The 27,973-nt window shown below is 40.5% G+C and overlaps 1 pseudogene across 1 annotated transcript; it reads right to left on the bottom strand.

Annotated features, from left to right (window-relative positions):
• Positions 1-27,973, bottom strand: LOC309608473 (tyrosine--tRNA ligase, mitochondrial pseudogene; annotated as a pseudogene). Its single transcript has one exon. The product of its transcript is annotated as a tyrosine--tRNA ligase, mitochondrial pseudogene (transcript).

Raw genomic sequence — 27,973 nt, 5'->3', positions numbered from 1 at the left:
TTTTTAATTAGAGGCCAATCCACTGGGAAACAGAAAGGAAGAGTAGGCAGATAGATGGATGGATAGAAAGATAAAGCATTTCCCATTGAACTCATTTTTCTGATTTCATTTGTCTTGCCCCAATTCCTTCTAGACCTTCATTTATTGGTCTGTGCTTATGTTCACAGCTCTGGTAGTTTTCTTACTGTCTTCGCCAAAAGCAGAGTAATGTGGCCTAATGGGTGGGTGGCTGGGTTCTGACATTAATACCAGCTAAATATTGAATGTGTAATAGAGACAGAACACTGAAGTACTGTGTATTCATACATTTCATACATTTAATCAAGCAGCCTTGTATACCAACCAATGAGTTCAATCCTGTTTATTATCCTATTTTGGAGAAGATAACTGTGTAACTTGACCTGTGCAATTCTGCTTATATGTCATTGGTCAAAATTGGGTCACAGAGTTATTCATATTTGCAAAGAAGTCTGGGTCAGTATCTTTATTTTTTTAAGTTTCTATCTGGAAGTATAGTCTCAAGAAGTCGCAAAAATCATACCAAGAGATCCCGTGTAGCCATTACACTGCTTCCCCCAATGTTAACACCTTCCATGACTATAGTACGTTATCAAAGTTAAGAAATTTACATTGACAGATTGCAGTTAATGAGACTAGACTACTGACCCCATTAAGGTTTCACCAGTTTTTTTCATGAACTCTGTTTTTGTTTTTTCTGTCTGTGTATGTAGTTCTGTGACATGTTATCACCTGTGTAGACTCATATTAACTATGGTCACAATCAAGATATGGAAAAGTTCCCAAACACAAAGGAACTCCAGGAGATGGGTCTTTTAAACTACATACATTGCAGCCCTGAACAAAATCAGGGATCCTGCTAGGAAGGAAGAAGGGAAATGCATTTGGGGTAGGCAGCAAGCAATACCTGCCACAAAGGGCAGCTATTTTAAGCAGATGGAGTTTTCCATGATCTTGGAGGTATGAATAGATTCTGTCCACCCCCATCCTTCCTCCTGACACATACACTCCTTTTGTTCTTTAGAAATCTCTCAAACAAATGCCATTCAATTTGATTTATCTCATGCTGTAGGGCTGTAATGACCCCACTGAGATGTGGAATTCATGGTTTCAAGAAACAGAAAATATATGTCTGAGTTCAATACCACTAAAACCACCCAAGAGACCAATGAAAGTACAAAGGGTTTTTGTTGTTATTGTTCTAATGAGAATAATTCCTTGACACAAGACCAAAAGGCAACAAGTATAGGGAAATGAAAAATCAATAGGTTCTCAAATTGCATTATGTTTGGACAGGGAGCTGGGAGTAAGGGTGACCTCTTAACTAGAGAACCAACCATTATTTGCTGTTCAATTCCAGAATTTCCTAAGTGAAATCCAGCAATTTGATTACCACAGGACCTGAGGAACATTCAATCTTGTTGACTAACATGAAAGTTCTTAAAGTGCCAATAATGAGGATAAATGAATATGAAGAAACATGTAGAGAATTTGCACATTCATAGTAGGAAAAAATTATCTTCCAAAAAGTACAAATGTATCTAATAAAATAGGATCGTTTATTGAGTGCACTTTGATTGCACTTGCTTCGTCAAAACAAGGGCAAGCTTGATGTGATATGGTTGATTGGTGACAAACAAAGGCAACTTGGGGACATTCTAATGACTTAGACAAGACTTGTCCTCCCTGTAACTATTAGCTATGAGGGGTCTGCTGCAACCACAGCTAATATAATTAGCAACAGGCTGCTCAGACTCTGAGGAGAATGACCCCACCCAAGTAAAGAAAGAGCAACGGGGAAAGCAGTTTACTCTCCTGGGCACATCCTCTTAAAATGCTGCCTTTTCCACCATTTTTGAGGTTGTGATGGAGGTTTAGATGGATGATGTAAGACACCAGAGTAAGCAGTGAGAAAATAAGGGTCAATCGACTCAATACTGGGTTGAAACCTTAGTGTTCAAACTACCAGAGAGCCAGCGAGAGTAACCAGAGGGTGATACCATTGTTATGTGGCAGCTCCCTCAAGATGGAGTGATGCCTGTGGCATTCAACCCTCCCCCAGCTCACCTGGGCCTCAGTTCTAGGACTTACCATTAGCAGCTAAGGGTGGGTGATATATATTTTATGTACTCATTTCCCTTCATGATAGAGGTGACCTTCTGAACCAAAAGACCTGAAAGACCAGCGAAGGCCATAGAGCTAATAATGCCTTCTCAGGTTTCAGCCCCTACACAAGTAACATCCCCAAGGGAAGCAGATCAGTGCATTCCCATAAGGAGTAGTGAGGACCCTGCCTAAAGGTAGCATGAATACCCTACCAGGGCACGTTCAAAAACACAATAAAAATACAACAAACAAAGAAAACAAACACAAGCACAATGATATGCTCCCTGGATAGTGAGGGACAAATTCAATCTGGGGTGCTCCACTATGAGACTTCTGAGTAAAAGGTAAATATGAGACCAGTTGTGTTCTTCCAACATGCTCCACTTTTCTTTTATTGCAAAGCTGAAAGCCTATTTTCTGCCTTCCTCATGGTTTCTTCCATTCATAAGCATTTTGCAATAAGTTAAACCTCGATATTTGATTATTCATCTCTAAGGCAGTTGGTTCACCTTTCAATTGACCTACTCAGCCTGAAAATTGGCTGATGGATGAGTCTTGCAGTTTGGATGCTGAGCGAGGACCTCCGGCAGCATCCAATAGCTTCACGGACGTGACAGATGTCTAAGCACATAACTGCCAAGTTCTAAGGGCTTGAGTTCTCTTGTGGCTCAATTCACAGAAGAGAAAGTCGAGATAGCCCACCTTAAAATCAAGAAATCCTGCACATGCTTTATAGTACAAAATATAATAGCTTTATTGGTACTACAAAAATATTAAAGGATTAACAGCTCAATGGTTTGTGTGGCCTTTAAAAGTCCCCAAACACAAATTTTTCCTAACGCTGTTTAAACTGTGTTGCATCAGCAGCACTGGTGAGGCTGAAGTGGAAATGTGTTTCCAGGCAGTGATGAAGCGGACATGTCCTGGGCTGGAGCAGGAGGGTAAGTACTTGATGAGATAAAGATGACAGCAAATTCTTTACTTTTTTCCCATTGGGACATGGAGTCTGATCCTTTTCCCCTTGAATCTCCATTGGTCTCTCTGTTTGCTTGAACAACAGAATGCAGTGCAAGTTATATTCTGGAACTTCTAAGGCACGTCCTTAAGATGTCTTGCAGCTTCCACCTGGGTCTCTTGGACTACCCGCTCTGAGAAACTTGGGCCACCATGTGAGGACTCTGGTTGTACAGGGGCTGCTAATTTGGATAAGTCACGTGTAAGCTCTCTGCAGGACAGTCCCAGACTTCCAATCACTACCCCCAGGTGCAAAACACGTGAATAAAGTCATCCTGGGCCCTTGGTCAACTTAGCTCAGCCACCAGTTGAGTCCCACTGAGTGATCTCAGTCAATGCCTAGAGCAGCAGAGGAATACCCATGTGAGCCCTACCAAACTCCTGTCCTATATAATTGTGAGATGTAATAAAATGCTTTTTAAAAAATTTTTATTGGAGTATAGTTGCTTTACAATGTTGTGTTAGTTTCTACTGTACTGAAAAGCGAATCAGCTATACGTATACATATATCCCCTCTTTTCTGGATTTCCTTCCCATTTAGGTCACCACAGAGCATTGAATAGAGTTCCCTGTGCTATATAGTAGGTTCTCACTAGTTGTCTATTTTATACATAGTATCAATCGTGTATATATGTCGATCCCAATCTCCCAACTTAAAATGTTTGCTTTTTAAAGTCACTAACTTTTGGGTGAATTTTTTTATGAGGAATAGATAAACTGAACCCTAAAAAAATACGTACCATGGTGTGATATTGTAATTGATAAGAAATATATTTGATCATTTAGACGACCAAATATATTTCTCATATATTTGGTCTTCATCCATGTTTCCTGGATCAGAGTTCCCCACACCCTTGCAATTTCCTTACCAATGAGAACTATGGGAACATCTTTCATTATAATATTTGGTGTCTTGTCCTTAGTTCCTGAAATCTTTTCACAGCCATAAAGGCAAAGTGGGTATCTTATTATTCATAACAAGCCCTTTCCATGAAGACGGGGTTTATGCTAATGAGGTGACTTTAGGAAAGCACCTGAGGATGGGGGCTGGTTTCCAGGGGAACGAACAATGAGGAGAGGGTTGAAATCCCCTGATCTCTGAGGAAGGGAATGGGGGTTGGAGGTTGAATAAATTATCAATGGCCAGTGATTTAATCAGCCATGCCTACGTAATGAGGCCTCCACAAAAACCCAAAAGGACAGGGTTTGGAGAACTTCCAGGTGGGTGAACACATGGAGATTCTGGGAGAGTGACTTGCAGAGGTCAGGGAAGCTCCTAGCTCTTTCCCATACTGTGCCCTACGCATCTCTTCCATCTGGCTGTTCCTGAGTCCTATCTTTTTCATAATAACCTGGTGATCCAGTAAGTAAAATGTTCCTTTGAGTTCTCTGAGCCACTAGCAAATTAATTGAACCCGAGGAGGGGGTCATGGGAACCTCTGATCTATCGCCAAGAGTCAGAAGCACAGGTGACAACCTGGACTTGCAGTTGGTACCTGATGCTGAGGGCAGTCTTGGAGGACTGAGCCCTTCACCTGTGGGATCTGACATTACCTCCAGGTAGATAGTGTCGGAATTGAGGTGAATTTTAGGACACCTGGCTGCTGTAGGACAACTGCTTAGGGTGGGAAACACCTTCCCCCTACCCATCTACATTGGAATTGGGTGTAGAACATTTTAGATGGTTTAGTTCAAAGCCCTACATAGGATAATGACATTTACATAATACTTACTATGTGCCTGGCACTGTAACACATGCCGTTCTCAAAAAACCTTATGAACCAAGTGTTATCACCCCTACGAGGAAACTGAGGCACAGAAGGATTACAGGACTTGTCCGTGGTTACTCCGCTAAGAGCAGCAAGGCTAGGGTTCAAAGCCAGGCAGCCTGGCTTCAGAGTTTGTGCTCTTAACATTTATACTAAAATCACAACACTTCTTTTTTAAAAATTAGATTCCATTTATTTGAGCTAAGCAAGGACTATGGGAATGTACGCCCTAAATCCTTCTTAGGCGGTCTGTGTAGGCAGACCATCTGTTCCCCTCTACTTTGCTTTGGGCCAAGCTGACCAGCTCCAGGAAGGACTGGGCAGGCTGGTGCGATGGCCACTGTCAAAGGGAGCCTCTGCGAACAGCCTGACCCCATTACAATGCTCCATTTACAAAGATCCTTGAAAACAATATTCTTCCTGACATTAGGATCAGGAATAGTTACAATTGTTCTGAACAATTGGTTGGCTTTGAATAACGACTACTTGGTTTAAAAACAAATATACGTCCCGACAATAGAGGATCTCAGGCTATGCATTTTCTCTCTTCCTCTCTCCAGGCTCTGTTGGATGCCCTAACCCTTGTTTCTGGTTAGATTTCGTCCTAATTCTTTTTATTTCATGTGTCTGCAATTTGTGAATGCTTGTAAGTTTTTCTAAACACATTTTAGAGTAAGACAAGGTAGATATCAATCCATTAATAAAATGATGGGTGAGAAGACAGTTTTGAGTACTTGTGTAAGTTACAGAATTTAACTTAGGATGCTCTAATATTTTCATCTTGAATCTGAAGTGTGTGTGTGTGTGTGTGTGTGTATAAATTATACCATACGTCACCCAGTTAGAAACTCTGGAATATTACTAAAAAAAAAGTTCTGGGCCAGAGAAGAAGAAAGAGGTTTGCTGCAGACATCAGTTAGAATGCTCTCAGGTAAACGAAACGAAAATCCTAAACTACAAGGAGACACAAAGTTGAAGCCCATTGATTTTTATTTACCAAGAAGTCTGGAGCAGCCCTTCCAGAGTCATTTCATCAGCTCCTCCATGAATGCGTGGGGGACTGGTGTCAGATGTTCTCTTGGACTCTGCCCTGAGGTGGCAAGGTGGCTTCTGTCACTTCCTCCATCACTTCCTCATGTGACTGCTTCTCAGGGCAAGCCAGGATGGCAAGAAACCTCTCCTTGGATACCCTCCTGTTTTCATCACGGAGGAGCAACGCTTCTAAGAAGGACTCCAGAAGACGGCCTCTTCCATCTCCTTGTTCAAAACTATCTGACATGGGCATTCTCAGCTGCGAGGGAAGCTGGGAAAGGCAATGTGGATCTTTCCATCCTTCAGAGTGGAAAGCAAGAAAGCAGAAATGGGGCTGGGAACAGTTGTTCAGAAGCCAAACATTGCTGTCTGCCACAAGAATTCAATAAAAAACACTGATTATATAGAATATTCACTAAAGGGGATGGCCTTGGGCAATGAGTGATCAGAACAGAGGTGGCCTTGAACAGCAGGTTAGACTGAAATGGGGTTGCCCTTTACATATTAGTCTCGATTAGATACAAGTCCCCCAAAACATTAGCGAAATTCTCACAAGAATGTTCGTGTTAACTGTGTAGTTCTTCCCAGGAAAGAGCTAGAAGGGCTTTTGTGGAATCAAGCTTGAGGAGAGAGGTAAGCTGGTTGTCAGCAGCCCGGGGGATGCTTCCTGGGTCACCTCTGGAGGTTGAAGGGCAGGTCAAGGCTGAGGGTTCTTAGAATGACCACCTGCCTTTGTCAGAGCAGCTCTGTATGTGTTATCTTTCTACACAGAGTTTAAAAAGCATTTAGAGGCTCACAAAATGTCTGATAAACACGGGTAATTTGTTGCAGCTGTAGACTAGGGTTTCTCAAAATGTGGTCTGCACCAGAATCCCCTAGGCCTGCTTGTCTAAAATTCAGTTTCCCAGATCCTATTCCAGGCCCATAAATTAGATATTCTGATTCACTGATTTGGGGCAGGGACAAAGTTTCTGTATTTCAAGCAAAATCTAAAGTTGGAAACCCACCGAGATTCCCTATAACCAATAATGCCCTAAAAAGACACGTATTTCAATAATTAGCGATGTGAGCAAAGATTAAGTTACAAAGATGATTATCCCCTTGTCTTTGAAGTTGATTTTTTTTTTCTTCTTTCCTAAATTCTTGTGTTTGACATTCAGCCTTGAAATTCTCATACAGATTCTGAAATTACATTCCTGGTTTCTCTTGGCTTGTGTCTATGTATGCAAATTAAAAAGTGAAATATTCATTGAAAGTGTTATATATAAGTCACTTTTTGGCTCCTGCCAGGAATGCTTTGTTCATTTCATCAATGAGGCAATATTTTAGAGTAATTGTTTTAAATGCAGACTTTTTCTTTTCCAGGAGTTAAATAAAAACAGGCAAGTACAGACAAATGCAAGCAGTGCTTTGTGAATGGCTGAAATTCAGGTACCCTTTCATTACATCACAGCAGCAAGAGACAGATTAAATTTCAAGTATGGAGACTTTCAATATTGTTCTTGTGATTGCAAAGCGTCCACAGGCATTCCTTTGCACTAATAATTACCCTTCTCAGTTAATGCAATTGTTCCTAAAAATCAAACAGAAAGGTCCTAAGAAAATTAGTTTCTTTTTGTTTATCCCAGTATGACAGGATCAACTGTAGACTAATTAAATGCTCTTGCTTCAGTTTCTGTACGGTGGTTTTCAATTCAGAGTTAAGCTTATGCTTTCACACTTAAAAGCCTGTTTATAGGATCATTTTTAATCCTCTTCTGAAAAGGTTTAATTTACAATTGAGCATGCTCTCTCCTCCACTTTAATTGTTCACAACAATGCAAATGGAAATGTCCTTTACAGCATGGAAAATGGGGGATAAGAGAATTCTCACATGTTGACTTTCAATATGTTTTTCTAATTTCTCCAGAAATGGCATTATATTTGAATAAGTGCCCTCTTCAATCACAATGGAAACATGGACCCAAAGAACGAGAGAGAGCACAGGTTTGTGTCGCAAAGGCAAGCACACCAGGACCCAGCGCAGTAATAAAGAGTGACAGCTTTGATTAATGACTAAAATGAGTAATAATTCTGTCCAGGCTTTATTTCCTTGCCTTTGCCTTCTGATTCCCTGCTTCCCTTTTCCCCTTCTTAATTTCAGTGACTACTCATCTCTTGTTCATCTTTAAAAGTTCTTTGTAGGGTTTCTTCAAAATTATATTTTGTATATTTTAGAAAAATACCAAGGCAATAAGAGAAGAAGAAGAACTGAAATGAGCAGGGAGAGTGAGCTGCAGTAAATCGCAAGTTCAAAAAAGGGTCCCTAATAATTGACTGCTCAAGTTGGAAATGTTAGCGCACACAATGCGCACACACACAAGCGCGCTCACACACAATGTGCACACACAAAAGCACGCGCACACACACGAGTATATTAAAAGCAAAGAGTAAAGATAGTTCTTACTTAATGTGCCCTTTTAAAAAGGGTATGACCCTACCTTTCATCATGAAAATAAAGAGGCTTATTAGCATGAAATGATTCTGTCCCTTCATTCTGTCTACTTTGGGAGTTTCTATTTGCTTCATTTCCATTTCTATTTGTATTTATGTCTTAATAGCAAAAGTCAACCTGATCCCAAACGGAGCTCACAGCCATGATGTAGAATGGAGATCACTGATAAAAGGTAATCCCCTTTGCTCCCAGCCTGGTGGATGAGATCTGGATAGATTAAACAGATTTGGACCAAACCAACAGTGCACTCCCTGATTTATGAAAGTCCAAGCTGTGACCTTGGTATCACACCAGAAACCATTCTTTGGATGCCCGACCCAGGAAATACAGCCACTCCTCTTCTTCTCCGGCAAGGTGGAATCATTAAGGAAACCCAAGGATCAGAAAGCTCACCAAGTTTGGAGACCATCAGCTGGCCTGCAGATATATGTTGTTTGGCTCATATAGGTTTTTAATATTTTAAATTCATTGCCAGCATTTAAAAACATGAGATTTAACATAGAAAAGCAAGATAATTGATATTTTTTGAAAAACTAAGATATCTGGCAGCACCAAGCCTGTGCGTGGCAGTGATTGGCAAGAACAAAGTAGATGCTACTCCCTTTGGACAGAAGGGGTGCCCTCCTTCCAGTTTTCAGTCTCCACCCCCACCTCTTGCTCCCTCTTGCCCATGGCCTGCCCACTTCACCCACAGCTTCTGCCTGCCTGGCCTCTATTGACATCTGAATTTGAGTCTCCTGATTCAGCTCAGCATCTGCACTTTTCCAGGTGAGGAGACACGATCGTAAGAATTGAAAGCCTTGACTGAAGTTGCAAGTTCAGTTGAAGCCAGCTTATCCCTCAGTGGGGTAAAGAGGAGCAGAACACAGTGAGTCAAACTCCCCTGTGCTGAGCAGGTGATGGAGCGTCATTCCAGACACCAGTGAGTGGGAATCCCAGAGGACAGGTGTGTGGGCAGAATTCCTTACACCTGGATATGCTTCTGCTTTCTCCCAGTAAACTTAGAGTCTCATACCAGGGATTAGAGGTTTATTGTTACTGTTACTAACAACATTAACCTTGCTGGAAAGGCGAGGCCCAATTCCTGGGACCTGATTAGACATGATTTAGTTATACCATCTAGCAAAGATTGCCCAAGACCCAGGGCATACCAAGGGAAGCCCAGGAGTGGCTGGCCCCCACTGCAGTCAGTAAGACAGGGAAGCAGCGCATGTAGACAATGCTAAAACAGTAATAAAACTGACTAAAAGTCAGCCTACTTTTTATTAATAGCACATGCTAGCAAATCTGAATGATGCCAGTGATACTGAGATGCTCCTCTCTAAAAAAGTATGTTGTTAAGTTCTAAGCAATTGCTGTGGTTATAATTGAATTTTTTTTAAATACAGAAGCAGAAAAATAGCATATTATTTCTACATGAAACTCATAAAATCCTCAGTTAGACATCCTGGCCCAGAACACCTAGACCCAGCTATGTGAATTCACTTTGACAGTAAGTTTTGTGACAGTTTGAAATCCTTTGAGCTGACTTCAGGCTAAGTTTCTGTTTCTAACCCCTGCTGTACTACATCTTCCTGTGTTTAAACAGTAGCTTGGAAATAAACAATGATGGCACAGTGATTGCAGAGACAAGAAACAGAACCTGAGTAATGAATTCTGTCATTGTATGGTGTTTTAATTTGTGTTTACAATCCTTTAACTGCAAAAACCTTTATTTAAAGCCCCTACAATCAATCACACTATCTTGAAGAAACAAATACATGGGTAGTTGCGTTTGGGGAGATTCATTATAAAATGGAATTTTTATAATCTCTGCCAAATTTATCCTCATGTTTAAGATTTTGCATAACTATTTTTGTATACGTTGCTTAATGTGAAACATTTTGAAATTAAAATGAATAAAACATGTTCTCTGATCAACTGTGAGTGAAACTGATTTTAAAAATCTAGCTATCTTCTTTTTTTAAGGAATGTGTTAAGATTAATTTTGATGAGGTTATCAACAAATTGGCAGAAATGAAGCCTCAAAAGCCAACTGTAATGTTATTATTCATTACTATGAGTGAACAATATGATGGCTTACATCTTCCCCTTTGTTCAAAGAATACATTAATATAATTAAAAGTTTTAAACCATTACTCTGTGTTTCTTTTCTGACCATTATTATTATGAGTATTATTACTGATCATAATTTTATCTAATAAAGAAGGGTAGTGTTCAAATAGCATGAACTCTGGGTCATGACTGTGCCAGAGTTTTCCCATTTTGAAGTGCCATGTTCCACCTTTACCCCAAACTAGATTCCCATGACTTCTCAGATGTAGGTGGCAGGTTTTCACCTGTCCTGCATGTGGACTGGATTTAGTGCCAGCTTATTATCTACAGTAGAATTCGCTGCAATGTGAAATTTTCTCAGAGATCTGGAGACTTGGAGAGCAGTTTACTCCTCAGTTGATTCCACAGCACTTTGCTCACAAATATATATGTCATGAATAAATGTTTGCGTGACCATCTCCCCCAGCAGACATAAGCTCTTATAACAAAGGGAACGTGCATTAATTATACTATTTCTATGACATTTCAGGCACCTAATAAACTCCACTGAATGAGTAGACAGATGAATGGATCGATGGACAGAAGGATGGATGGATGGATGAATGGATGGATGGATGGATGGATGGATGGAAGGATGGAAGGATGGAAGGATGGAAGGATGGATGGATGGATGGAAGGATGGATGGATGGATGGAAGGATGGATGGATGGATGGATGGAAGGATGGATGGACGGATGGATAGATGAGTACTATCTCATTGAAGAACAACACTTTGCAAATATATGAGATTTACATTCCTACTAAATTAAACAGATACTTCTGAAAGGAGTGATACTTTTTCTTTAAGAGCATACGCTAACCCTAATATCATTGATATCACTTTAAAACTACACCTCACTTGTGTTAAGTATCAGTAAATCTGAACAAATTCTTTGAAATCCTTAAAAGCCCATAGCCAATCAATGATATGGCAGCCTAACATAGCGCAGAGTTTCTCAGACTTCAACTTTATTGCATACTACTTCATCTTTTTGCCCAAACTATTTTATGTGATTATTTAGTAAATACTTTTGTTTAGTTCTGCTTTTTGCTTTTTTAAAACTTATCTTAATACTTTAATTCTGTTATAAGAAATAATACCCATGTATATTTCAGCTTTATGTGCCTCTTATGTTATTTTTCTAATGCACTCTTAAATAAGCACATAAATATCGAAACATATCCTGTCCATCTTAGAACTAAGATCTAGATACCAGCACAGCAGAATGAACATAGGCTTTGGGATAAGATGAATGGGTGTTCAAGACATAGCTTTGCCATTTCCAAGGTAACTTAATGTCATTAACAGGCAATTCCTCACATACATACAGAGTAAGGAAACTAACCTCACAGAATTGTGACGATTAAATGAAAAACATATGCAGATCTCCCAGTAGGAGCCTTCCATAGATTATTTAGGTGCTCAGTCAGCTGCTACAACGGTGTTGATGGTTTCACTTTTTAAACAAACCCTATTCTTTCTTTCTGCACTTCTCACTCTCTCTAAAAATCTGTTGACCATTCTTATTCTAAATACAGCCTCATAGAACCAACATGCCCAATTTTACGCAAAACAAGCATCAGTCATAGCAACTGCATCGAATAAAAATAAATATGAACAATATAAAAATAAATATGGACAGCTCTCAGGGAGCAAGAGTGGAGAATGGAGAATTCTCCTCCAGACACCGCTTCCATGTTTCTCTGCCACCTCGGAAACAGCCTGTGGCCCTCCAGACCTTGGGCTCTTTATCTAATAAGACTGAGGGAGTGAATTCTTTTTCCATGTAAAACATTAGTTGGTGAAATGTTCACTGATACACCATCCCTTTGCTTTCTTGGTTTGCCTTTTTCTTATTCTCATTGTGAGAGCATATGTAGAGCGAACGTGACTATGAAAGTGAAAAGATCTTGTACTGGGGTTTCAGGAAAGGATTTTTCAAGTTCAAACAAGTTTTAACTGAAGGTCTCTTAACCCTTCTGCTATTGAACCATCAGCCCAAGCTCTTATCAGGTGTCTGATCCACCCCCCCACACCCACACCTTTCACCCAAATGACACCAACTTGCTTTTATTTATTCTTATCGTGTTGGGGGACTTGCACTCTCAGAGAGAAAATAGATTAAAAACAAGAGCAGAAATCAATAGCTGGAATCTGAACAGTGAACAGAAATTTTAGTTTACGTTTTTTTTTTCCCCTGAGAGAGAAAAGTGCTTCGAGTTTTGATTGTATAGTACTGGCCTCCAAAGCATTTAATTAAGATGTCTGAGGCAGATAATAACAAATATGAAGGACTTGGTTCCTCAAATGATCACCCTGCAGACATCCCAGAAACAAACAAGCACCAGAGCAAGAATACATGTTTCTCCTTCTGCCCATTCATCCTTTGGACTTAGCAAGCTGGTCATACATGTGCACTCGGAGGTCAGCCTGATTGTGGGTAGAAGAACAAAGAATCTGCCTTCAGGCAGACCTGGGTTCCAATTCTAGATCTGCCATTATCAAAGGTAGATCTGCAAGTAACTTAAGTTCTCTGACTCTCAGTTTCCATTTTATAAAAATGGGGATTATGCAAGGTTTTGTGGAAACTGATTAACAAACTGTTCTGATTATTTATTACTGTATAATGCACCATTCCAGAATTTCGTGATATATCAATCACCATGTTATTTTGCTTATGAACTTTGTGGCTCAGGAATTTGGACAGGGAATAGCCAATGTGGCTTGTCTGCACTGTTCTGCCTGGAGACTCGGCTGGGGAGACTCAAATGGCTGGGGTTGACTTGAGCAGATGAGGCCTGGGATTACCTAAGACTTGTTCCCTTGCATGTTTGGTGCCTGAGCTGAGATGATATGGATGGCTGGGGCTCACCGGATCTCTCTCGGTGTAGCACTAGGGCCTCTCCAAGTGATTTCTCCAAAAGGCCTTATCACCATGGCGACCTTAGGATGGTCAGATTTCCCACACGGCAGCTCAGAATTCCAACAGCAAGTGTTCCAGCAAACAAGGTGGAAGCTGGATGGTCTTTTAGGACCTAGCCTTGGAAATCACGCAGTGTTATTTTCACTGAGCTCTGTGGGTCGGAACATGCCCTGCTCTCTCAGACTCAAGGGGAGGACACATAGGTACTGTACTTAAAACATGCTATATTTAAAAGCATCAGCCTCACACCTGTAATATTAATCTCCAGAAATATTGTAGATCAGAATCCCCCAAATCAATTCCCTGTTGTAATCATACTATAATAAATAAATCATAAAATATGTGAGCATATACTTCATAAGGCACTTTTATATCCATTGATTCATTATGTTACATTATCCCTATCTTAGCAGGAGAAATATTTTTTCATATATTGGAAATAACATTCAGAGAAGTTGAATCAGTTCCCCAGGATCACTGGTACATCATTGGTAGTTAATTACACCGTTGGCAGCACCATCTTCAAGTGCTAAAAAGACACGTGCATGCAAACTCAGGAGTGAGGTTATCTATCTCTAATTATCATTAGAATCTGACCTGCATGCTCATTAACTATTTCTCATTTCATATACCCTCGAGAACCTGAAAGTTAAATGCTTGAAAATGCACTGAGTGCAATACACTGACGAAATACCACATTCATATGCCTGTAAAGAAACACTTAATATTGATGCTACTTTGATAATAAATTATATATATATATATATATATATATACACACACACACCTATACATATGTATATATATATATGTTATAAAGAGCTTTCATAAACACGAGCACGTTCGATTCTCAAGGAAATATAGTTATACATGATTTTTAATTAAACTCTGGTTTTAAGGTAATTATAGATCCACATACAGATACAAGAAATAAAGCAGAGAGATTCCATGTACTCCAAACCCACTTTTCCATTAGTGGTAACACTGCAAAACTATAGTACAATATTTCAACCATGACATTGACATTCATGTTGCCTTCTCCTGTAGCCACACCCATTCCCCACTGCCTTCCACCCTCCTTAACACCTGGCAACCACTAATCTGTTCTCCATTTTAATACTTCTGTCGTTTTAGGAATGTTATTGACAGGTTTCCCGTTCTCCGAAAGTAGAGCGTTCCTATGAAACCTTCATAAGCCGAAATGGTGTGAAGCAAAGAAGTGATTACCTGAGGACACATCTTGATAACGATGCACTAAATAAATTGAGATAAAGCACAGATGTTCCCAGACACAGGGAACATAGCCTTTTCAACAAATGGTGCAAAAGCATTTGGACTTCCACATGCAAAAAACAAAAACAAAACAAAACTTTGACCTAATTCTCTTATTTTATAAGAAAATTAACTCAAAATGGATCACAAACTTAAATGTAGAAAGTAAAACTACAAGGATTTTAGAAAAGTAAACCTAGGAGGAGAAATCTTTGGGATCTAGCTATAGATTAGAGTTCTTAGTCTTGAGAAAGTCAACAGAAGAAAAAATTGATAAATTAGACTTCATCAAAATTAAAATCTTTGCTCTGTGAAAGACACTTTAAGAAGATGAAAAGACAAGCTACAGGTGAGTAAAATTATTTGCAATCCACATATCTGATAAAGAACTAGTGTCTAGATCACATAAAGAATTCACAAAATTCAACAGTACAAAGCAATTAGGACATGGGCCAACAATATGAGAAGATGTTTCACGAAGGAAGACATACGGGTGGCAAATAAGCACATAAAAGATGTCCAACATCAATGTTCATTGGAGAATTAAAGTAAAGCCACAAAGAGATATCACTGCATACCTATGAGTGGGGTTAAAATAAAAAATAATGACAACACCAAATCCTGGTGACGACGTAGAGAAATTGGGTCACTCATACGTTACTGGTAAAAATATAAAATGGTGTGGCCACTTTAGAAAAGTTTGGCAGTTTGTTAAATAACTAAACATACAACTATCATATAACTGAGCAATTCAACTCCTAGACATTTTATCCCAGAAAAAAGAAGATACTTGTTCACATCAAAAAATGAACAAGAATGTATAGATTTACTCATCATAAGCCCCAAACTGGAAATAAGACAGATGACTTTCAACAGCCGAAAACCTCCTTTTGTTGGCCCTTAGGATGAGTGAAGTTTTGAAATGTAGAGATGATCTCTGACATTTCTAATGGATACCTGCATGTTCTTACTATGTAAATAAAATTACTGGTATGAAGTGACATTAAAGTTTGTCAGTAAATGAATTCTTCCTAACTTTACTCCCAGAAGGAAGTTTAGATAAGCTATAGCTTTTTAACATATAAATCTACTTTGGAACATAGCAATACAGCTTATACTGTATGAAAGTCTTATGACTTTTTTCCTTTTAGATTTTTGTAATTGACTGAAGTATTATTACATCTCCATTTTTGCATATGAAGATAAATGACTTGCTCCAAGTAACGCAGGTAGTAAATGGCTAGAATTTGAACTGTTAAATCCATGCTTTACTGCCTGTAAGATTCTTCTAGAACAAATCTGATTGTAGACTATTTTGTGTGTATGTTTGTGTTTTACTTGATCCTCAGGGGAAATAAGGGTGTTAATACTTTGATTTTTCAGATGTTGGAAATAATTCTGGAGAATCAACTTGCCTGATGAATGCAGAGCTTAATTGAACTGTCTTGATTCCAAATCCTTTAAATTTGACCTGAAAACTTCCCTTACTGGAATATCTTTTGGTATTCTCATATGGTTGCATATTTAGTATAATATTTGCCTCTATTTCATTTTGTTGGTTACTTAACTTTTTGGTTCATCTCAAGTTGCAATCTGATTGGGGACAGAAGCTGGAACTTGTACATTTATCAACTTTTAAATCAGTTTTAAGACATTGCTACCTTTTTACTGAGTATAAAAACAAGACTGAGTAAATTTAATTATATGGAAACACAGGCAAGGGACTGGAAAATTGATTAGAAACTTTCCAAAAAGTCAAGTACTGATTTTTCTTTTCCTTGAAAAGAAACTATTTCGGGGACTTCCCTGGTGGCGCAGTGCTTAAGAATCCGCCTGCCAATGCAGGGAACACGGGTTCGAGCCCTGGTCCAGGAAGATCCCACATGCCGTGCGCCACAGCTACTGAGCCTGCGCTCTAGAGCCCACGAGCCACAATTACTGAGCCCACGTGCCATGACTACTTAAGCTGGCGCGCCTAGAGCCCGTGCTCCGCAACAAGAGAAGCCACCACAATGAGAAGCCCGTGCACCGCAACGAAGAGTAGTCCCCACTCGCCGCAACTAGAGAAAGCCCGCCCGCAGCAAGGAAGACCCAACACAACCAATAAATAAATAAATAAATAAACTATTTCTACTGCAATTTCTAATGCCAACTATGGCTTCCTCTAACTTGTCTCCTTTTTTACAGAGAACTGTATTTGCTTCCCAAACAACAAAAAAATCCAGTGAGATACACACCTGATATAAAAGTATCCACAAGTCCTTATAGTACCTCTTTTTCAGTGTTCCTACTCATCTCCAAAAGAGCAAGGACAGGATAGGAAAGACAGCATTTAGTTTTTCATGAAGTGTAATTATTAAAAGAGATTAATCCTGGAAATTATGCTTTTCTATGGTAGTCCTTAATGCTTATGGATCAGGAAATAAAAGAGCCCACTACTCCACAAACATAACCAACCTATATAAATAATGAAATTACTCACACTGTGAGGCCGAGAGCATACTCCATTCTCTGTTTTGGATTTGCAAAAGCGAAGGTATAAGTTCGTGTGTCTTGGGAATGAATGATGCATAAGTTTGAACCATCAGAAGGGTTTTTCATCATAGCTGAAGCCATTTTATCATGCAGAAATTCCTTTTTCCTATTTTACGTAACGAAAGGCCATTCTTAAGAATACGTGGTCCGACAACTAACACACTCTCAGGATTTGTTACTTGTCTGTGATTTATACTGACTCTGCCTTCTGTGATCACCTGATACCCTCAGGGACCATCTGGAATGGCATTTACTTTGCAGCAAATCTAGGATGCTTGTTCCAGGGTCAAGAACTAATTCAGAAATGAAGCTTCTTTCAGCAACTCTTCTTTCAGCAACTCTTATAACCCTCGATCGCACATGACCTCCAGTGCATCTATGCTGCTAAAGGGTTTGTGTGCACCTTTTAGCAGAGTCCAGCGCTTCTTGTTCCTCAACGAGCTTTGTGACTTATGCAGCAAGTCGTTTTTGAGGACCCCGCTTTTCTGGCTCTTTGACATGTAGCTGCATTATGTGGTCAATCTCTGCAAAGGGCAGAAAAGTGAAGAGCTTCAGGGACCTTTCTACCCAATCATCTTGCTGCCTGACAAAAAATCGATACCATGAGCCAAACAGCATTGCCAGCAGACTTTCCCAGTTTTGCTCCAGCTGTAATTAGAGGAACAGAGATTCCAAATATTATACATCTTCTCCAGTCAACTTGTGGATGAACTCAGATTCGGACATGATATTGTTTAGTTGATCAGATCCACCCAGCTGGACCCGGCATCCATAACGATGGAACATGTAGTAGAAATCAGAGGCCTGGAGCACCTGGTATTAAAACTCGGCCAAACTCCTGCCTTCGAGGCTCTTGAGGTTCAGCCGCGCGCCCATGCGGAAGTGGCCGAGCACTGCCGCTAGGGAGTCCACCTGGGGCTGCTTCCGGTACCAGGCGGGGTTGTGCAGCACCATGAAGCTGCCCCAGGTCTGCCCATTGGTGAACAGCCGCTGGGGATGAGCCTTTAGTCTTCGGAGAAGGCGCGCGCGCGCCGCTTCACACAGGCTCCGCGTCCAGCGCCTAGCGCTCTGCGGCGCCGCAGCTTTGGTCTCGCGGGCGCGCCATGGCTCCGCCCACCAGCGTGGTCACGTGGGTGCGCGCTCGCTGGAAGGGAGGCCCCAAAGCGCCAGCAGGTGCCCTACAGGAAGCCAGTCCGCCGCGGGGTCGAAGCCGCCGTGGATGGCCTGGGGAGAACTGCTTGCCAGGCCGCGGTCAAAGAGCTGGGGGAGCTCTGTCTTCGTTCCTCTCTCTGGGGAGAATTCCTTGAACCGACCCCGAGCCTTCTGCACCGCCAGCAACCCCTGGGCGCCCAAGTGGGCTTTACACAGCCCCGGGGCAAGACCCCTGACCGGCCTGGGCTCCCAAACCACCGGCCCCAGGAAATGCACCGCAACAGGGGCGTCGCCATCCTGGCCGCAGCAGGAAGGACATGCTGCCTCATGTGGGTTTATTTTTTGTTTTTTTTTCTGTTTGTTAATTTTTATCTTAGATTGGAGTATAGTTGATGTACAACGTTGTGTTAGTTTCAGGTGTACAGCAGAGTGATTCAGTTATGCATATATATTTATGTTCTTTTTCAAATGTTTTTCCTATTTAGGTTATTACAAGATATTGAGTATAGTTTCCTGGGCCATACAGTAGGTCCCTGTTGATTATTTTATATATCGTAGTGTGTGTATGTTAATCCCAAACTCCTGATTTATCCCTCCCCCCAGCATCATGTGGTTTTGATGAGAAATAAGATCACATGTGTAGAGACTCTTGGCAAATTGGCGAATGCTACCCCAATTTTATTTTGAGGTCTGACTAAAGATTGTACACTTCGCCCAGAAGTAGAATTTTATGTACAGAATTGTTTTTTTTTCTGTAAAATATTCATGTAGAAGATGTGAGTTGAAAACTTTAAAAAGTTCTGTGGTAAAACGATAATCTCATTTTCTCTAGTTGGAGAAAAATGTCTTATGGGTGTTCCCTATAAGAGAAGCAATATGTTTCGTTGGAGCAGTTGGCTGAGATGGAAGAAAGGCAAGCATAATAAAAGGTGCCTATAAAATCAGTCAAGTAAAACATTAAGTGCTGGAAAAAGAGCTCAGTGTTTTAATTGTCTTTCAGGAGTTTGTTCTGGGTGTGCAGGCAAAATGATAACGTCAAATTTCAAAGGCAGCCTCTCTGAACGACTTCCTCTGAAATCCTACAGAACTGGTAGCATTCTGATAGTCTCTAGGTGAGAAATGAGGACGCAGAGCAGGTGGTTGAATGTTATTATGACTTGGAGATAAGCATATGCCTTGGCAACTCTAAACAAGAACCAATGAGTCTGCTGTCAACTTCAGGAAGGAGGCAGCCCTTTGAAATGCCTGCAGCGCATGCTTTCCCAATGATTCAGCAGGTTAATAATTAATAACATCTGAGTCTTGTGCAAATGATTACACAAGAGCACTGCATCCCACTATGAATTCTTCACCCCTGATACACTCGGGCCGAGTGTTTTGTTACCAAATACTCTCCGCAATCATTCTTAGCCATTAATCTAAAGTTTCTGTGTTTGTAGAACTGCTGTGAACGGACCAATTTGTCATTGACAAATATTTGGTTACCTTCGGTTGATGAGAGAAGTTGGAAATGGATCAGAACTCCAGGTCTTGCCACGTCCTCACTACCAGGTAACGCTTCACAATAAAAGTGGGTCTCAGACTGAATTCTGCTACGTGTACAAATATTTGTCAGCAAATCAGCATTGGCTTCCTCTGTGGGAAGGCAAAGACTCTGCTCTCAGTCCTTTCATATATTCTGAAAGTATTTTGCAGGAAATGGTCACTCCAGGAAAATGTGACCATTTTCTAGCAGTGGAATTCAGTTAATCTGAGATCAGGGGTCAGACTCTCCCAAAAGTGGCTGAACACAGGATACTGGGTGAGGTCCAGGGCACCACTCCTTTAAGCCAATCTCCATATCCTGAGCACCAATTATTTCACCAATGAAAATTCACTTCTGATCTTCTTTTTGTCAATTGACAAACCCTCTGGAGTTAATCAGAGATAAAGATGGCTTGGGAATTCCCTGGCCATCCAGTGGTTAGGACTCTGTGCTTCCATTGCTGGGTGCCTGGGAACTAAGATCCCACAAGCCATGTGGTGCAGCAAAAAAAAAAAAAAAAAAAAAAAAAGATGGCTTAAATAATGGCAGAAGCTGCTTAGGGGGTACAGTCTTTTGATAAGGGCTTCCTAAAAGCTACTATTACCTTCCCAATACTTATCTTTAACTAGGGTACAAAATTTTTACCAGAAAATCTCAAATAGTCATTGAATCTAATTAGCACACATGCATGTTTTATGCTCTGAGCTGTGTAATAGCATGAATTTGAAGTACAAATTAAATGTAGCTCTTAAAATGGTTACTAATCATTTCTCTGACACCAGCTAAATAAATCCACCTTAAGATACTTATATTTTTTAAGTCATTGAACCTGTACTGTTAAGCGATTTTGTACTTTTGTGAAACGAACAGTTAGAACAGTTTGTTGTAATTAAAGTAATAACTTTTGTTTGATTAAGTTTCCAACTTTCAAGTCTTGCAATATATTTTAGTTAATAACTATTCAGTTGAGTGATTTTGAAGATTGGAAAATAATGTCAAAATGAGAGGGAAGTTGTCCAGCATTTCTTAGGAAGCAAGTATAGTCAGCCCTCTGTATCCACAGGTTCCAAATCTACAGATTTCAACCAACCACAGATGAAAGAGACTTGAAAAACAATTCCTGAAAGTTCTAAAAAGCAAAACTTGATTTTTCTGAGCTGTGGACAACTATTTACATAGCATTTACATTGTATTTACAGCCATTTACATAGCATTTACATCATATTAGGTATTATAAGTAATCTAAATATGATTTAAAGTATAAGGGATGATGTGCACAGGTTATAAGCAAATATTAAGCCATATTATATAAGGGACTTGAGCATCTGAGGATTTTGTATCTGAGGGGGTCCTGGAACCAATCCCCTGTGGATACCAAAGACAACTGTATTGTTAGATAAAAAGATTTAAAGCTGTTTTGTTTTAATTTTACCTTCTCAAAAACTTAAGAATTAGAGATGGATGTTTTACTAGGATAAAACTGATTAACGTAATTGTCAAACACATAAATCCTTTCTCCTGGGTGAAATCTATCCTCATTTGTACCATTTTTACTTTGGGAAGCATTTTTCAGCATTTTAAGAGGAAGTTTATGCTGGTGTTTAGATCCCTTGACAAGCATTTCTAGCCTCATTTGGTCATCAGGCATTGAGGGCACCACAGATTTTATTTCCCAAATTCACAATCTGCAGACTCTCAGTTCTTGAATATTATATATTATGGAGTTTATTCAATGAATCATCCTCTCATTCACAGGTATTTATTAAGCAACAAATATGGATCAGGCACAGGAAGCTAAAGCTATGAGAAACGCAGTCCCTGCCTCAAGAATGTCACAGTCTAGTGGGGAGACCTGGAGGTAGCTGGTGTGATGGCAGTAGGTGACAAAGTTGCTGAGAGCCTGGGCTCTGCAGCCCTCTTGCTGGGCTGGAATTCTGGCTCTGTCATGACTTAACCTCCCTGGGGTTCAGTATCCCCACCTGTAAAATGGGTACGATAAGTACTTATACTATCACCTGCATAGGACTGTTGTCAGGACTAAAGGCAGTTATTCATGTTAAAAACTCAGAACAGGATCTGTCACATAGTAATGAATGTGTGGACAACACGTGTTGGCTACAGTTATTATTAAGTGTAGGGTACTTGGGAATCTGCTTCCGCAAGAGTCCCTCTGGTTCATCCAAGTCAATTCAGACACCAATTCCCTCCAAACTGAACTCATTACCTTTCTTATCTAGGACTTCCCTTCATTCCTGGTCATGACTCTGGTAAGAGTTGTTATTTCACACTTCTTTTCCTCACAGAGTCTTATGCCCTCAGATGTATCTTTCAGACTTCCCAGTCACTAATTTGAAAATCTTATATGATTATCTCTGATCATCTCCCTCCCCTGATCAAAATCTCCTTCGATGTCTGTCATCATCTTGAGTATAAAATACAGACTCTTCAGTCTGACATGAAAAACAGGGCCTCCCAGAGCTCAAGTTATCCTGGGTCCCTCTTGGGTTTTGAGATGCCTTATTCATGTGTAAAAATGGAGAACTGCTAAAATAAAATCTCAAAATTTTGGTACATTTACATGTTTGCAACATATAGTAAACAAATACAAATGAATTTTTATTTATGACAACAAATGCATAAACATACAATTGTGTAATTCACAAGATAATTGGAAAAACCTTACAGATCTTAATTGATAGTTGATGTGGTTCATATTTGGTACACAGGTTGACAGCCATTGGTGACTGGAGCACCTTCCTCTTTCCATATGATCGGTGAACTTCTTTGTATTAGTTAGAAATGATTTTTGACTGGAACTAATGAGTTGCGCAGTATCAGTTTATTACGTCCCTTGATTCTGCCATCTGGATTGGACTCACCTTGCTGAATCTGTTCCCTCTGCGTTTGCTGGGGCTGGAACATCCAAGATAGCTTTGTTACTCACATGTTTGGTGCTTCAGCTGGGGGGCTGGGGTATCTGGTGGCTGACCAGCTGTCTCCTTCTCCATGTGGTTTCATGTGGCTAGCTTGGGCTCCCTCACAGCATGAAGATCTCAGGGCATGTAGACTTCTTACCTGGTAACTGGTTTCTGACAGAGGAAGTCACTCTTTGAGACTAGTCCTAGAACTGGCGCTGTGTCATTTCCATCATATTCTGTTGGTGAAAGTAAGTTACAAAGCCAGCCCATTCAAGGAGAGGGAAAATAGAAAATAGATCCCATCCCACCTCTGGATGCGGGAAGCAACGTGTGAGTATGGTGAGGGGAGGAAGGGATCGCAGCCATCTTTGAGGACTTTCTACCCCAGATAACGTCCGCATGGAGATAGTTACTGTACTGATTCAGTGGGTCTACTCTGATACTTTTGGCTTCCCTCTCATTGTTGAAAGTTTATTGCATCTCTTCTGTTTCAGCCTCCCCTAATCATGTTCAAAGGTAGGAAACAGAAGTAGTGAGGGGCACAGTGGCTTTCCTTGGTCGCTTCTTTCTAACCACGTAGAGAAGAAAATCTTTCTCACAAGCCCCGATCAGATTTCTTCTTATATTTCTTTGTGCAGAATTGGATCGTATATCTACCCTTAAAAGGATGGGTCCTTTCCCTAAGATGTAGTTAAATTTACATCCTAAACAAAATTGGACTTCTGAGAGCAATATGGAAAGGGGAGAATAGATTTTGTGCAAGCAAGTAACGATGCTGGCCATGTTCTGTAACTGCATATATAACCAAAATTGTAGAACAATTATATAATTGTATATAATTTCAGATAACACTGAAATATCCAAATTAGATATTTACCATCTACTGTCCGCATAACAAACCCCATGCTAGTGTTTGACCATGAGAACCCTTTGCCCCTAGTGGGAGAAACTACATAGACATGAGGCAAAGAGCGTGAATTCAGGGAGGGGTGCAGAATTGGGGCCAAAACATTCCATCTAAAATCCCCTCAAATTTATACTCCAGGCATTCTGAAACCTTTGCATTTCCTTACCCACTCCAAGCTCGCACGTCTTGTCTTTAAACTGCTGATCTGTGTACCTGTAGCATCCTTCCTCATGCCTTCACCTGACCATCCTTCAAGATTCAGCTCAAAAGGCATTTCTTCCCCTGGGCCTTCTCTTATTCTCAGGCTGGGTTAATGGCCTCTGTTGCCTGCCTTCTCCCGTGGTACTCTGAGCTCATCACTACTGTGATAATCGTATTATCAGATTTGTTAATACTATTTGTTTACTTATATATGTTTCACATCAGATCATAAGGACAGCCTAATGCCCTGCAATTAAGGCTAGGAGTACATTTTCTGAGTCCTCATATCGTCAGCACTTAAAGAGTATTTGGGTCACAGTAGAGAATCAAATGCTGGTTGACTAAATAAATGGCTGGACAGTAGCTTGACATTCTATCCTGAAGGCAATGGGAAGCCACTGGATAATTTTAAATGTGATTGTTATTTTTGTATTTTTGGAGGGGAACATTTTGGTAGCAGTGAAGGATGTAGTAGAAGGGGTGAGACTAGAGAGGCAAGAAGATCAGGAAACTGATGTAAGACTATATGAAATAACAGGAGATAGAACTAAAATAATGTCAGTGTTGAGGATGAGAACAGAGCAGACTCAAGCGATATTTAGAGAGTAAAGAGATAGATCCTAATTCCCAGTTAGTTCTGGAGGGTAAAATAGAGGCAAACTCTTAGCTGATTTTTATGTTTCTGCCTTGGGTTACCCATTGAAGATAGAGCCTTTTCTTGATGTCAGGAATGTACCAAGGGGCGGGTATTCTGGAATCCAATTTTAGAATAATGAGCATGTGGTACCAGTGGAACACCCATGAAGAGAGTTGAGTAGGCAGTTGGAATAATGGTAGCTTAGGTGAGAAATCAGAGCTTGATAATTAGATTTGGAAATGATCATAGATTAGTGAAGCCATAGAAATAGCTGTGTTCCCCAGGAGGAATGAGAGAAGGGACAGAGAACAAACTTGGTAAGAACTAGCACTGACCAATGAGTGGAAGAAAACAAACCTGTAAAGATACTGAGAAGGAACATCTGGATAAGCATGTAGGAAATGGGGTGGGCTAGTTTGCTAGGGCTGCCATTGCAAAATACCACAGACTCGGTGGCTTAAGCAACAGAAATCTGCTTCTCACAGTTCTAGAGGCTGGAAGTCTAAAGTCAGGGTATTGGCAGGTTTGGTTTCTCCGGAGGCCTCTCTTCTTGGTTTGTAGGTGGCCTCCTTCTTGCTGTGAGTTCACATGGCTTTTTCTCTGTGTATTCACAGCAGCATCCCTGGTGTCTCTTCCTCTCCTTATAAGGACATTAGTCACATTGGGTCAGGGTCCTACCGTCAAATATAGTCATGTTGGGTAGGGCTTCAACCTGTGCATGTTGGGGGATACAGTTCAGTCCATACCATGGGGATACAATAGCAACATGGCAGTCAAAGGAAGGAGGTGACATGCTAGTATCCAAGGCACTAGACAAGGAAGGTTCCGATTGAAATGTGCCCATGAGTTTTGCTGGTTGCAGACAAGGTGTGAGCTAAACAAAAGGACTTTCCACTGGACAAGGGGCTGCAGTGGCTGATTAATGAGTGAGAGATGAGGAAGCAACAGCAAAGGGTGGTCTGATCATTCCAGAGTCATCTCAAAGTACTAGGGTGACCAGGCCCATCAGCCACCTGATCAGTTTATCATAGAGTGGAGACTCTGGAGCTGGACAGGCCTCATTCACACCCTAGCTCGGATCCTTACTAGCCCTGTGACCTTGGCCAAATAGTTAATCTCTCTAAACCTCAGTTTCTTAGCTGGGAGGTGAAGAGTAACGTAGTATTGTGAGGATGTGCTCCAAAATGTTAAGGGATTATCTTTGGGTGAAAGGGTTAAGGATCCTTTTTATTTTCTGCCTTTGGCTTATCTGTATTTCAGATTTTTTCTACCTAAAGTTAACATACATTACTTTTGTAATTTAAAAAAGTTATGTTTTCTCCAAAAGAAACTATTCATGCTTTCTGTAAACGTGTGGCAGTTTCTATGAATATCTGTGATGAATTGCAAACAAGGAAATGGATTAGAGAGGGACTCTCGTTTTTCCCTCTAGTGAAGACAAGAAACATACGTTGAGTACTGCAGGGCACAGAATGGGGTTCACAGTTGAGAAAACAATCTGTGCTTTCAAGGACTTTACAATTAGTGGGGTAGAATTCCCCCAAATAAATGAGTAACGGTAATGCACTCCATGCCAGAACAGGACAAACATTAAAAAATAGGTTAAATAAACTAAATGCTTCTGGGGTTCTCCCTGGGGGAGGAGGGATGACATTAGGCTGGAGGAATCACAAAATGTTTCCTGGAAGAGGTAGCATGCTGGATGACCTGAAAGGTGGGGAGCGTTCCCTCACAAGTTCACTGTTGTCTCAGTGCTATTGGTCTGCTTCACAATGGAAGGAAAATTGGCCCAGAGATAAGAGATAAGGATGCAGAACGACCAGTTCACATGGAGAGGAATCTCCCTGTCCACTGCTTTAGTTGCCAGTAACCTCAACAGCCATATGTCAGAAAGCACAGGGGAGTCAAAAGTTCTTGCCTCATCACAACCGGGAGATGCAGGACTTACAGTAACCATATTTTGATCCAGTCCAGTTGTTTTCTGTGTGTGTGTTCAGAGTTTGTAAAACTGGAAAAACGAAGATATTCCAGCTGTTTAACTTTCATTCCAGTTGGTTTTTATTGTTTTACAATTTGATGAGAACTTAAAAATTACCTTCCTTGTTTTTCAAACCCTGAGTCACACTTTTATCTTTTTGTTTCCATCTGCAAAAGGCCCAGTTTTTGTGATTGTATCTTAACTGCCTGTGTGAATACACAGAAAATTATATTAAGTTAAATATACAACTATATGTGAAGACCATGGCTTAAGGGTATCAGACTGCTCTTTCAGTGAGAATTCCTAAAGGAAGTTCATATTGACAAATTTGTAAGATTGTCAAATTGCAGTATACACGAGTTTACGTGTCTCTGATTGCACTTCAATGCTCTTTGAAAGATGAGTTTGCACTTGGCAATGCCAAAGTCAGACTCTCAGTTTCACAGGAGATTGAGGATGAAATTGGAAATATGAAAGGCAAACAAAATTAAAATCAACATTAGTCTTATATGATGACAGAGACCACCAGTTAAATATTCCACCCTGGAATCAAATACCTCAAACCTGGCCTCTAACAGTGTAAAATATCTGTTCTTTGCAATAAATATAGAAAAGAAGGCCTTTGGAATCAATTGGGCATTTATTTGCCTCAGTGTTTCTGGGAGTAAGGAAGTGTATGTATACTGTCCAGAGGAACTGGGTGAATTTAGAAAAAAAGAAAAACAAAACCAAACCACAGACTTCTCCATTTTTAAGAAAAGGAAGTAGTATGACATCATCCTCGGCTAAAATCTAGCCTGTTTATATCTCAGTTTGTTAGGTAATAGAATGCCTTTTCCCGAGTTATAAAATAATTAGGATGATTAAGTACAATTTTCTTCTGAATCTTGATTACTTCATTCGTTCATTCATCCAACATATGTCTATTAAACACCTATTCTGTGCTAGGTCCTGGGAATACAATAGTGAATGGAGGAAAAGATATAATTCCTGTCCTCAAGAAATTTGGACTTGATTTGGGAGAAGGGAAAGGAGGTGTAGTAAGTGCTAAAAAGGAGAGGCATATGGTGCCAAGTGGACCCATAATAAAATGTCTATTCAGGGACTTCCCTGGTGGTGTAGTGGTTAAGAGTCTGCCTGCCAATGCAGGAGACATGGGTTCGAGCCCTGGTCCAGGAAGATCCCACATGCCGCGGAGCAACTAAGCCCGTGAGCCACAACTACTGAGCCTGTGCTCAGGAGCCCGAGAGCCACAATTACTGAGCCCGTGTGCCTGGAGCCCATGCTCTGCAACAAGAGAAGCCACTGCAATGAGAAGCCCGCGCACCACAATGAAGAGTAGCCCCCACTCACCGCAACTAGAGAAAGCCCGCACGCAACAATGAAGACCCAATACA

Source organism: Balaenoptera borealis (assembly GCF_965194805.1).
Source record: "Balaenoptera borealis genome assembly, chromosome: 12".
Classification (NCBI taxonomy): Eukaryota; Metazoa; Chordata; class Mammalia; order Artiodactyla; family Balaenopteridae; genus Balaenoptera; species Balaenoptera borealis.
Note: the sequence above shows the minus strand (reverse complement) of the source record. Positions and strands in the feature narration are given on the sequence as shown.